This window comes from Oncorhynchus keta, unplaced genomic scaffold (genome assembly GCF_023373465.1).
Source record: "Oncorhynchus keta strain PuntledgeMale-10-30-2019 unplaced genomic scaffold, Oket_V2 Un_contig_1028_pilon_pilon, whole genome shotgun sequence".
Taxonomy (NCBI): Eukaryota; Metazoa; Chordata; class Actinopteri; order Salmoniformes; family Salmonidae; genus Oncorhynchus; species Oncorhynchus keta.
The window spans coordinates 95,513-107,551 of record NW_026277061.1 but is presented as its reverse complement, the minus strand read 5'-3'; the positions used below and the strand labels follow the sequence as shown (position 1 = coordinate 107,551).

Genomic DNA, 12,039 nt, shown 5'->3' with positions numbered 1-12,039 from the left:
TTATACCTCTCTTATCCTACCTCATTTGCACATGCTGTATATAGATTTTTCTACTGTATTATTGATTGTATGTTTGTTTATTCCATGTGTAACTCTGTGTTACGTGTCGAACTGCATTGCTTCATCTTGGCCAGGTCACAGTTACAAATGAGAACTTGTTCTCAACTAGCCTACCTGGTTAAATAAAGGTGATATAAAAAAAAAATGTAAAAAATAATCAGGGGAGAGCTGTAGCTGGGTTGGGTTGTGTTGGATGCCAAGTCGTAATCGGAGGCTGGGAGAGAAGCCCGGTCTGGAGCTGTTTTGGGACCTGGGTCTTAATCTTTGAGGCCCAATTTGAGTCTGAGTTGGTGGTGCTGGAATGAATATGCCACAGTGGAGGAAGCAGGGGATGTTGTCATCATGCAGTACGATACATGGGTGGAGGTGGATAAGGTCCCGGGAGGAGGGGCAGCCATAGTCATCCGACTGGAGAGAGGTTGAAGTAGTTTATTTGAAGATTAGGGGGGGGGGAGCAAAATACCAAGAGAGAACAATCATGGCTGGACGACACCATGCAAAGACATCTCTAGAGTGAGAAGGCTGGTCTGCAGGATGGCAGGATCTGGCCAACTTGCAACAAGCTAATACCGCGTCTTGGCCTGGTCGCAATTGTAAATGAGAACTTGTACTCAACTTGCCTACCTGGTTAAATAAAGGTGAAATAAAAAATAAATAAAAAGTGAGGCCTGCAGTCATATGGACTGGCACACGTGTCCTTCACAAGCTTTAATTAATGGCATAATGACAAGCACCAAGCTGCTTTATATCAATAACATGAATGGAAATTAATATGGAGTGCATTGAAAATAAATTACTGTACAGGCGATGTTTGAATAGCCGAGTGTTTGACTTCCCATGGTGCAGTCGGTGAAGTAGGCCCGTGGACAGTCGGGAGATACACCAAGAAGAGCTCGCTGGGAATAGGCAGCAAAACTAGCCAGGTTGGCGGGGAGGAAATGTCATGAAAGCAGGCAGCATGCTGGTCCGTGATATGAGGGGAACGAGGGATACAGAGAGCCTGAAGACAGAAATTGAAAACAATGAAACTAAAGCATGCAACACTAAGAGACAAATGATTTCAACACCCAGGTTGTGAGATGGAATAGAGTAGAGGTTAGTGAAGAAGACCTGAACAGAAGCAGATGCAACAAAACATTACAATTAACTTGCTAAGTGGCTAAACTTGCTCAGCAAACCTTGATGAGGCTAGAAACACAAAGCGTCCTGTGACATGCAGTGCAGAACAAACAGACTTAAAGTTTGGTTGGTCAGGTTTAAGTAGGGTGGCAGTGCTGATTAAGGAGAGTGAGGACAGGTGTGGAAGCTGATTACCAAAGAGTTGCAGCTGACGCTTGTTGAGGAACTGCTGTCAAGGCAACAAGTTAAAGTGTTAAAAACCAGCTTGGAGGCTGATTAGTAGCAACTGGTGCTTCATGAGCTCCCAGGGAGCTGCTGTCAAGGCAACAAGTTAAAGTGTTAAAAACCAGCTTGGAGGCTGATTAGTAGCAACTGGTGCTTCATGAGCTCCCAGGGAGCTGCTGTCAAGGCAACAAGTTAAAGTGTTAAAAACCAGCTTGGAGGCTGATTAGTAGCAACTGGTGCTTCATGAGCTCCCAGGGAGTTGCGGTCAAGGCAACGAGTTAAAGTGTTAAAAACCAGCTTGGAGGCTGATTAGTAGCAACTGGTGCTTCATGAGCTCCCAGGGAGCTGCTGTCAAGGCAACAAGTTAAAGTGTTAAAAACCAGCTTGGAGGCTGATTAGTAGCAACTGGTGCTTCATGAGCTCCCAGGGAGCTGCTGTCAAGGCAACAAGTTAAAGTGTTAAAAACCAGCTTGGAGGCTGATTAGTAGCAACTGGTGCTTCATGAGCTCCCAGGGAGCTGCTGTCAAGGCAACAAGTTAAAGCGGTTGCATTCAAGCCTGGTATTCTCTCCTGATTTTTTGTTCATTCTTAACACAATCAAATGAATCAGAACTCCAGACTTAAAAGAGTTGTAAGAAGAAGCCTGGAAATTGATTCTACCTTTTCAAGAACCGTTGTTTTAACCATGGCTTGGATTAGTATAAACACTGGGCTATGTGTGGGTTGTATTAGTATAAACACTGGGCTATGTGTGGGTTGTATTAGTATAAACACTAGGCTATGTGTGGGTTGTATTAGTATAAACACTCGGCTATGTGTGAGTTGTATTAGTATAAACACTGGGCTATGTGTGGGTTGTATTACTATATACACTAGGCTATGTGTGGGTTGTATTAGTATATACACTGGGCTATGTGTGGGTTGTATTAGTATAAACACTGGGCTATGTGTGGGTTGTATTAGTATAAACACTGGGCTATGTGTGGGTTGTATTAGTATATACACTAGGCTATGTGTGAGTTGTATTAGTATAAACACTGGGCTATGTGTGGGTTGTATTAGTATAAACACTGGGCTATGTGTGGGTTGTATTATATATACACTCGGCTATGTGTGAGTTGTATTAGTATATACACTAGGCTATGTGTGAGTTGTATTAGTATAAACACTAGGCTATGTGTGGGTTGTATTAGTATAAACACTGGGCTATGTGTGGGTTGTATTATATATACACTAGGCTATGTGTGGGTTGTATTAGTATAAACACTAGGCTATGTGTGAGTTGTATTAGTATAAACACTGGGCTATGTGTGGGTTGTATTAGTATATACACTAGGCTATGTGTGAGTTGTATTAGTATAAACACTGGGCTATGTGTGGGTTGTATTAGTATAAACACTGGGCTATGTGTGGGTTGTATTATATATACACTAGGCTATGTGTGAGTTGTATTAGTATAAACACTGGGCTATGTGTGGGTTGTATTATATATACACTCGGCTATGTGTGAGTTGTATTAGTATAAACACTGGGCTATGTGTGGGTTGTATTAGTATATACACTAGGCTATGTGTGAGTTGTATTAGTATAAACACTGGGCTATGTGTGGGTTGTATTATATATACACTAGGCTATGTGTGAGTTGTATTAGTATAAACAAAAGGTTATGTGTGGGTTGTATTAGTATATACACTAGGCTATGTGTGAGTTGTATTAGTATAAACACTGGGCTATGTGTGGGTTGTATTATATATACACTAGGCTATGTGTGAGTTGTATTAGTATAAACAAAAGGCTATGTGTGGGTTGTATTAGTATATACACTAGGCTATGTGTGAGTTGTATTAGTATAAACAAAAGGCTATGTGTGGGTTGTATTAGTATATACACTGGGCTATGTGTGGGTTGTATTATATATACACTCGGCTATGTGTGAGTTGTATTAGTATATACACTAGGCTATGTGTGGGTTGTATTAGTATAAACACTAGGCTATGTGTGAGTTGTATTAGTATAAACACTGGGCTATGTGTGGGTTGTATTAGTATATACACTAGGCTATGTGTGAGTTGTATTAGTATAAACACTGGGCTATGTGTGGGTTGTATTAGTATAAACACTGGGCTATGTGTGAGTTGTATTAGTATATACACTAGGCTATGTGTGGGTTGTATTAGTATATACACTAGGCTATGTGTGAGTTGTATTAGTATAAACACTAGGCTATGTGTGGGTTGTATTAGTATATACACTAGGCTATGTGTGAGTTGTATTAGTATAAACACTGGGCTATGTGTGGGTTGTATTATATATACACTCGGCTATGTGTGAGTTGTATTAGTATAAACACTGGGCTATGTGTGGGTTGTATTAGTATATACACTAGGCTATGTGTGAGTTGTATTAGTATAAACACTGGGCTATGTGTGGGTTGTATTATATATACACTAGGCTATGTGTGAGTTGTATTAGTATAAACAAAAGGCTATGTGTGGGTTGTATTAGTATATACACTAGGCTATGTGTGAGTTGTATTAGTATAAACACTGGGCTATGTGTGGGTTGTATTATATATACACTAGGCTATGTGTGAGTTGTATTAGTATAAACAAAAGGCTATGTGTGGGTTGTATTAGTATATACACTAGGCTATGTGTGAGTTGTATTAGTATAAACAAAAGGCTATGTGTGGGTTGTATTAGTATATACACTAGGCTATGTGTGAGTTGTATTAGTATATACACTAGGCTATGTGTGGGTTGTATTAGTATAAACACTAGGCTATGTGTGGGTTGTATTAGTATAAACACTAGGCTATGTGTGAGTTGTATTAGTATATACACTGGGCTATGTGTGGGTTGTATTAGTATAAACACTCGGCTATGTGTGAGTTGTATTAGTATAAACACTGGGCTATGTGTGGGTTGTATTAGTATAAACACTAGGCTATGTGTGAGTTGTATTAGTATAAACACTGGGCTATGTGTGGGTTGTATTAGTATATACACTGGGCTATGTGTGGGTTGTATTAGTATAAACACTGGGCTATGTGTGGGTTGTATTAGTATATACACTAGGCTATGTGTGGGTTGTATTAGTATATACACTAGGCTATGTGTGGGTTGTAGTAGTATAAACACTAGGCTATGTGTGGGTTGTATTAGTATATACACTAGGCTATGTGTGAGTTGTATTAGTATATACACTAGGCTATGTGTGGGTTGTATTAGTATAAACACTAGGCTATGTGTGGGTTGTATTAGTATATACACTAGGCTATGTGTGGGTTGTATTAGTATAAACACTAGGCTATGTGTGGGTTGTATTACTATAAACACTGGGCTATGTGTGGGTTGTATTACTATAAACACTGGGCTATGTGTGGGTTGTATTAGTATAAACACTGGGCTATGTGTGGGTTGTATTAGTATAAACACTAGGCTATGTGTGGGTTGTATTAGTATATACACTGGGCTATGTGTGGGTTGTATTAGTATATACACTAGGCTATGTGTGGGTTGTATTATATAAACACTAGGCTATGTGTGGGTTGTATTACTATATACACTAGGCTATGTGTGGGTTGTATTATATAAACACTAGGCTATGTGTGGGTTGTATTATATAAACACTAGGCTATGTGTGGGTTGTATTACTATATACACTAGGCTATGTGTGGGTTCTATTAGTATATACACTGGGCTATGTGTGGGTTGTATTAGTATATACACTAGGCTATGTGTGGGTTGTATTAGTATAAACACTAGGCTATGTGTGGGTTGTATTAGTATAAACACTAGGCTATGTGTGGGTTGTATTAGTATATACACTAGGCTATGTGTGGGTTGTATTAGTATAAACACTAGGCTATGTGTGGGTTGTATTAGTATATACACTAGGCTATGTGTGGGTTGTATTAGTATATACACTAGGCTATGTGTGGGTTGTATTAGTATAAACACTAGGCTATGTGTGGGTTGTATTAGTATAAACACTAGGCTATGTGTGGGTTGTATTAGTATATACACTGGGCTATGTGTGGGTTGTATTAGTATATACACTAGGCTATGTGTGGGTTGTATTAGTATATACACTAGGCTATGTGTGGGTTGTATTAGTATAAACACTAGGCTATGTGTGGGTTGTATTAGTATAAACACTAGGCTATGTGTGGGTTGTATTAGTATATACACTAGGCTATGTGTGGGTTGTATTAGTATATACACTAGGCTATGTGTGGGTTGTATTAGTATATACACTTTATACACTAGTATATACATTTTAGTCACTTAGCAGATGCTCTTACCAAGACCAACGTACAATGGTGAGTGCATACATTTTCATACATGTCCCCTGTGGGAATCGAACCCACAACCTTGATGTTTCAATAAAGTGCATTAAACATGAATATACTAACTACAAGTAACATTGAGGGAGGGTTTTGTGAGTCGATGCACTTGGATGATGGTAGTCAGTGAAACTTATCTAATGCACAATGACATATTGCAAATGCTTTTAGGCTAAAATGAACTTTTGACAACAAAGGTACTTTCAAAGGCACATAAAAAACATTCTGTTTTTAGACCACAAGCACAACATGGATCCCTCAAAAGGTTTTCAAAAAACTCTCTGCTTGAGCAACGTTAAACACCCAACAGTTTTAATGTGAAGTGTATGAGATCAGGTATGTTACCAATGAATATATGAGTACCAGGGAGCCCTCTCAGCCTAACTTAGATGAAGGGGTATTGTGCCAAATATATAGGAAGGAGCATAGAGCAGCAGGCTTGGGATAGAGCAGTAGTACAGGCTCTGTCACAAATAGAAACGGCACCATGCTTCACTGGACTCAATTGTACATTGATCAAGTCTTCAATGCAACCTACACTACAGAGGGAAAAGTGTGCATTATAATCTACCTGCCCTGTAGGGAAATGGCCACTCTAAACTGGCTCAGACTGTAGCACTTAACAGCAAGAAGTCCTCTGAAGGGACTGAAACCAGCTGTCAGTGAATGGTCATACTCTCTTTCACTCTCTTAGTGAACGCTGGAAGCAATGAATAACAAAAGCCAAGAGACTCTGTTGTGGCCAGTCTTACTACTGCTCACATATGGGTTTAGGCTGTAAAAATATATATTGCTATTGCAGCAACTACACATTGAGGAGAATCTGAAACAATGGTGTTCATTGTTGTTTGGGCTAAGTAAGTGTTTTCCTGAAAGAGCAGACAAACATAGTGAAGACAAAAGGCTCAAACTCATCTGAAAGTAGGCTGAATGGGTCTGTACCTATCAACTTTCAACAATTAACGTTAACTGTAGGGTAGTCATTGTACCACATATTCTACTGTAGCTAAAACGAAATACAGCAAGAAGTAATATCTTGTTGTTGTGAATCGTATAGTAATATACGTATTTCTTATTTAGAAAATAAACTAGACGTATTCTATTCTCATTATTATGACAGTATTGTTATCTAACAGGCTACCTGAAGACTTGAGTATGATTGTAACGATGAACTTGTCTCTCCCATAGGAGCGCATGTCTTGCCTTGAAGCTCACCGCTCCTATAACCTCACAGCTCTAACTCCACTCTCATCCATCCCATAAAAAAACACCATAAAAACATTACAATAAAGTATCACTACTCACCACTAAAAGCAGGGAACAGGCAGGTTTTTCCTTCGCAATGTCACGTTGTTTTCACTCCCAGTGTCAGAGAATTTAACAGTCTCTGTCGCCCCCCGAACCACCGAATGGTAGAGAGAGGAGCTTGATACCAAAGGGGTCCTTTTCTCTGTCTATCTACAGAATGAGACGACGGCATGAATAGAACATCCTTCTCGCCCTTCGTTGTAGTCTCGTGCCGATTTCTAAACTGTCCGTTGCTTTCCGGAGGAGATCACCTTTGTCTCCACTTCGGGAACCTTTCAGTCCGTCACCGAATTCGGTCTGAAAGGTACAAACACAGCGTTGATGACAATTCAGCGGTTGAGTCCGCGCGTCAGGTGGCCTGTTTGACTCAGCAGCTTATTTTTCCGTTGTCGAGCTAGAAGAGAAGAGCTTCCAACCCACTCCTAGCGCTCCTAATCATTTACACCTGATCCATAAAATAGCTTGTGTCTGTCAAGTTCCTGCTGGATAGACTGCCCTGAATGTGATGTTTCCAACATCTATTCTCTAGAGTAGAGTGCACGAATTGTTTGTAGACTATTGTAGTTTAATACAAGGTGTTGAGAATGAGATAAACTAATATATTAAATTATATTTAAAAATCCAGCAGCGTGTACCATGCAAGGTAAAGGATATGTGGATTGCTCCCTTCTAAAATTGATACCACTCAAATGATAGGCAACTGCCCCATGGTCAAGGCAGGTGATAGGTATGCAGTAGCCAGTGATTTCAAGGCAGGTGATAGGTATGCAGTAGCCAGTGATTTCAAGGCAGGTGATAGGTATGCAGTAGCCAGTGATTTCAAGGGAGGTGATAGATTCAGTATGCAGTAGCCAGTTTATTCTTATTTTTTATTTATTTAACTAGGCAAGTCAGTTAAGATCAAATTCTTATTTTCAATTATGGCTTAGGAACAGTGGGTTAACTCCCTGTTCAGGGGCAGAACGACAGATTTGTACCTTGTCAGCTCAGGGATTTGAACTTGCAACCTTCCAGTCACCAGTCCAACGCTCTAACCACTAGGCTACCCTGCCGCCCCAGTGATTTCAAGGGAGGTAATAGGTTCAGTGTGCAGTAGCCTATGATTATATTTAATATAGTATATATTATATAATAGGTATATTACATCATAGAGTTAAAGGTGTACTATACCGTAGAGTTAAATGTGTGTTAGAGTTTTTTTAATTGATTTTTTTCACCTTTATTTAACCAGGTAGACCAGTTGAGAACACCTTTATTTAACCAGGTAGGCCAGTTGAGAACACCTTTATTTAACCAGGTAGGCCAGTTGAGAACACCTTTATTTAACCAGGTAGGCCAGTTGAGAACACCTTTATTTAACCAGGTAGGCCAGTTGAGAACACCTTTATTTAACCAGGTAGGCCAGTTGAGAACACCTTTATTTAACCAGGTAGGCCAGTTGAGAACACCTTTATTTAACCAGGTAGGCCAGTTGAGAACACCTTTATTTAACCAGGTAGGCCAGTTGAGAACACCTTTATTTAACCAGGTAGGCCTTGAGAACACCTTTATTTAACCAGGTAGGCCAGTTGAGAACACCTTTATTTAACCAGGTAGGCCAGTTGAGAACACCTTTATTTAACCAGGTAGGCCAGTTGAGAACACCTTTATTTAACCAGGTAGGCCAGTTGAGAACACCTTTATTTAACCAGGTAGGCCAGTTGAGAACACCTTTATTTAACCAGGTAGGCCAGTTGAGAACACCTTTATTTAACCAGGTAGGCCAGTTGAGAACACCTTTATTTAACCAGGTAGGCCAGTTGAGAACACCTTTATTTAACCAGGTAGGCCAGTTGAGAACACCTTTATTTAACCAGGTAGGCCAGTTGAGAACACCTTTATTTAACCAGGTAGTCCAGTTGAGAACACCTTTATTTAACCAGGTAGGCTAGTTGAGAACACCTTTATTTAACCAGGTAGGCCAGTTGAGAACACCTTTATTTAACCAGGTAGGCCAGTTGAGAACACCTTTATTTAACCAGGTAGGCCAGTTGAGAACACCTTTATTTAACCAGGTAGGCCAGTTGAGAACACCTTTATTTAACCAGGTAGGCCAGTTGAGAACACCTTTATTTAACCAGGTAGGCCAGTTGAGAACACCTTTATTTAACCAGGTAGGCCAGTTGAGAACACCTTTATTTAACCAGGTAGGCCAGTTGAGAACACCTTTATTTAACCAGGTAGGCCAGTTGAGAACACCTTTATTTAACCAGGTAGGCTAGTTGAGAACACCTTTATTTAACCAGGTAGGCTAGTTGAGAACACCTTTATTTAACCAGGTAGGCCAGTTGAGAACACCTTTATTTAACCAGGTAGGCCAGTTGGGAACACCTTTATTTAACCAGGTAGGCCAGATCACCTTTATTGAACCAGGTAGGCCAGTTGAGAACACCTTTATTTAACCAGGTAGGCCAGTTGAGAACACCTTTATTTAACCAGGTAGGCTAGTTGAGAACACCTTTATTTAACCAGGTAGGCCAGTTGAGAACACCTTTATTTAACCAGGTAGGCCAGTTGAGAACACCTTTATTTAACCAGGTAGGCTAGTTGAGAACACCTTTATTTAACCATGTAGGCCAGTTGAGAACACCTTTATTTAACCAGGTAGGCCAGTTGAGAACACCTTTATTTAACCAGGTAGTCCAGTTGAGAACACCTTTATTTAACCAGGTAGGCTAGTTGAGAACACCTTTATTTAACCAGGTAGGCTAGTTGAGAACACCTTTATTTAACCAGGTAGGCTAGTTGAGAACACCTTTATTTAACCAGGTAGGCTAGTTGAGAACACCTTTATTTAACCAGGTAGGCTAGTTGAGAACACCTTTATTTAACCAGATAGGCCAGTTGAGAACACCTTTATTTAACCAGGTAGTCCAGTTGAGAACACCTTTATTTAAACAGATAGGCCAGTTGAGAAGACCTTTATTTAACCAGGTGGCCAGTTGAGAACACCTTTATTTAACCAGGTAGGCTAGTTGAGAACACCTTTATTTAACCAGGTAGGCCAGTTGAGAACACCTTTATTTAACCAGGTAGGCCAGTTGAGAACACCTTTATTTAACCAGGTAGGCCAGTTGAGAACACCTTTATTTAACCAGGTAGGCCAGTTGAGAACACCTTTATTTAACCAGGTAGGCCAGTTGAGAACACCTTTATTTAACCAGGTAGGCCAGTTGAGAACACCTTTATTTAACCAGGTAGGCTAGTTGAGAACACCTTTATTTAAAAAGGTAGGCTAGTTGAGAACACCTTTATTTAACCAGGTAGGCCAGTTGAGAACACCTTTATTTAACCAGGTAGGCCAGTTGGGAACACCTTTATTTAACCAGGTAGGCCAGATCACCTTTATTGAACCAGGTAGGCCAGTTGAGAACACCTTTATTTAACCAGGTAGGCCAGAACACCTTTATTTAACCAGGTAGGCCAGTTGAGAACACCTTTATTTAACCAGGTAGGCCAGTTGAGAACACCTTTATTTAACCAGGTAGGCCAGTTGAGAACACCTTTATTTAACCAGATAGGCTAGCTGAGACCACATTTATTTTACCAGGTAGGCCAGCTGAGAACACCTTTATTTAACCAGGTAGGCCAGTTGAGAACACCTTTATTTAACCAGGTAGGCCAGTTGAGAACACCTTTATTTAACCAGGTAGGCCAGTTGAGAACACCTTTATTTAACCAGGTAGGCCAGTTGAGAACACCTTTATTTAACCAGGTAGTCCAGTTGAGAACACCTTTATTTAACCAGGTAGGCTAGTTGAGAACACCTTTATTTAACCAGGTAGGCCAGTTGAGAACACCTTTATTTAACCAGGTAGGCTAGTTGAGAACACCTTTATTTAACCAGGTAGGCCAGTTGAGAACACCTTTATTTAACCAGGTAGGCCAGTTGAGAACACCTTTATTTAACCAGGTAGGCCAGTTGAGAACACCTTTATTTAACCAGGTAGGCCAGTTGAGAACACCTTTATTTAACCAGGTAGGCCAGTTGAGAACACCTTTATTTAACCAGGTAGGCCAGTTGAGAACACCTTTATTTAACCAGGTAGGCTAGTTGAGAACACCTTTATTTAACCAGGTAGGCTAGTTGAGAACACCTTTATTTAACCAGGTAGGCCAGTTGAGAACACCTTTATTTAACCAGGTAGGCCAGTTGGGAACACCTTTATTTAACCAGGTAGGCCAGATCACCTTTATTGAACCAGGTAGGCCAGTTGAGAACACCTTTATTTAACCAGGTAGGCCAGTTGAGAACACCTTTATTTAACCAGGTAGTCCAGTTGAGAACACCTTTATTTAACCAGGTAGGCCAGTTGAGAACACCTTTATTTAACCAGGTAGGCCAGTTGAGAACACCTTTATTTAACCAGGTAGGCTAGTTGAGAACACCTTTATTTAACCAGGTAGGCCAGTTGAGAACACCTTTATTTAACCAGGTAGGCCAGTTGAGAACACCTTTATTTAACCAGGTAGTCCAGTTGAGAACACCTTTATTTAACCAGGTAGGCTAGTTGAGAACACCTTTATTTAACCAGGTAGGCCAGTTGAGAACACCTTTATTTAACCAGGTAGGCTAGTTGAGAACACCTTTATTTAACCAGGTAGGCTAGTTGAGAACACCTTTATTTAACCAGGTAGGCCAGTTGAGAACACCTTTATTTAACCAGGTAGGCCAGTTGAGAACACCTTTATTTAACCAGGTAGGCCAGATCACCTTTATTGAACCAGGTAGGCCAGTTGAGAACACCTTTATTTAACCAGGTAGGCCAGTTGAGAACACCTTTATTTAACCAGGTAGGCTAGTTGAGAACACCTTTATTTAACCAGGTAGGCCAGTTGAGAACACCTTTATTTAACCAGGTAGGCCAGTTGAGAACACCTTTATTTAACCAGGTAGGCTAGTTGAGAACACCTTTATTTAACCAGGTAGGCCAGTTGAG

The 12,039-nt window shown here is 40.3% G+C and overlaps 1 long non-coding RNA gene across 2 annotated transcripts; it reads right to left on the bottom strand.

Annotated features, from left to right (window-relative positions):
• Nucleotides 1-216: 216 nt before the first annotated feature.
• Nucleotides 217-7,697, bottom strand: LOC118377093 (uncharacterized). Of its 2 annotated transcripts, XR_004824160.2 has the most exons (4): nt 7,058-7,697; nt 1,375-1,408; nt 863-1,060; nt 217-468 (listed from the first exon to the last, which is right to left on the bottom strand). It is a non-coding gene; the product is annotated as an uncharacterized LOC118377093 (long non-coding RNA). The 2 variants fall into 2 exon arrangements; XR_004824159.1 differs by lacking the exon at nt 217-468 and having other exon boundaries at nt 514-1,060.
• Nucleotides 7,698-12,039: the final 4,342 nt, after the last annotated feature.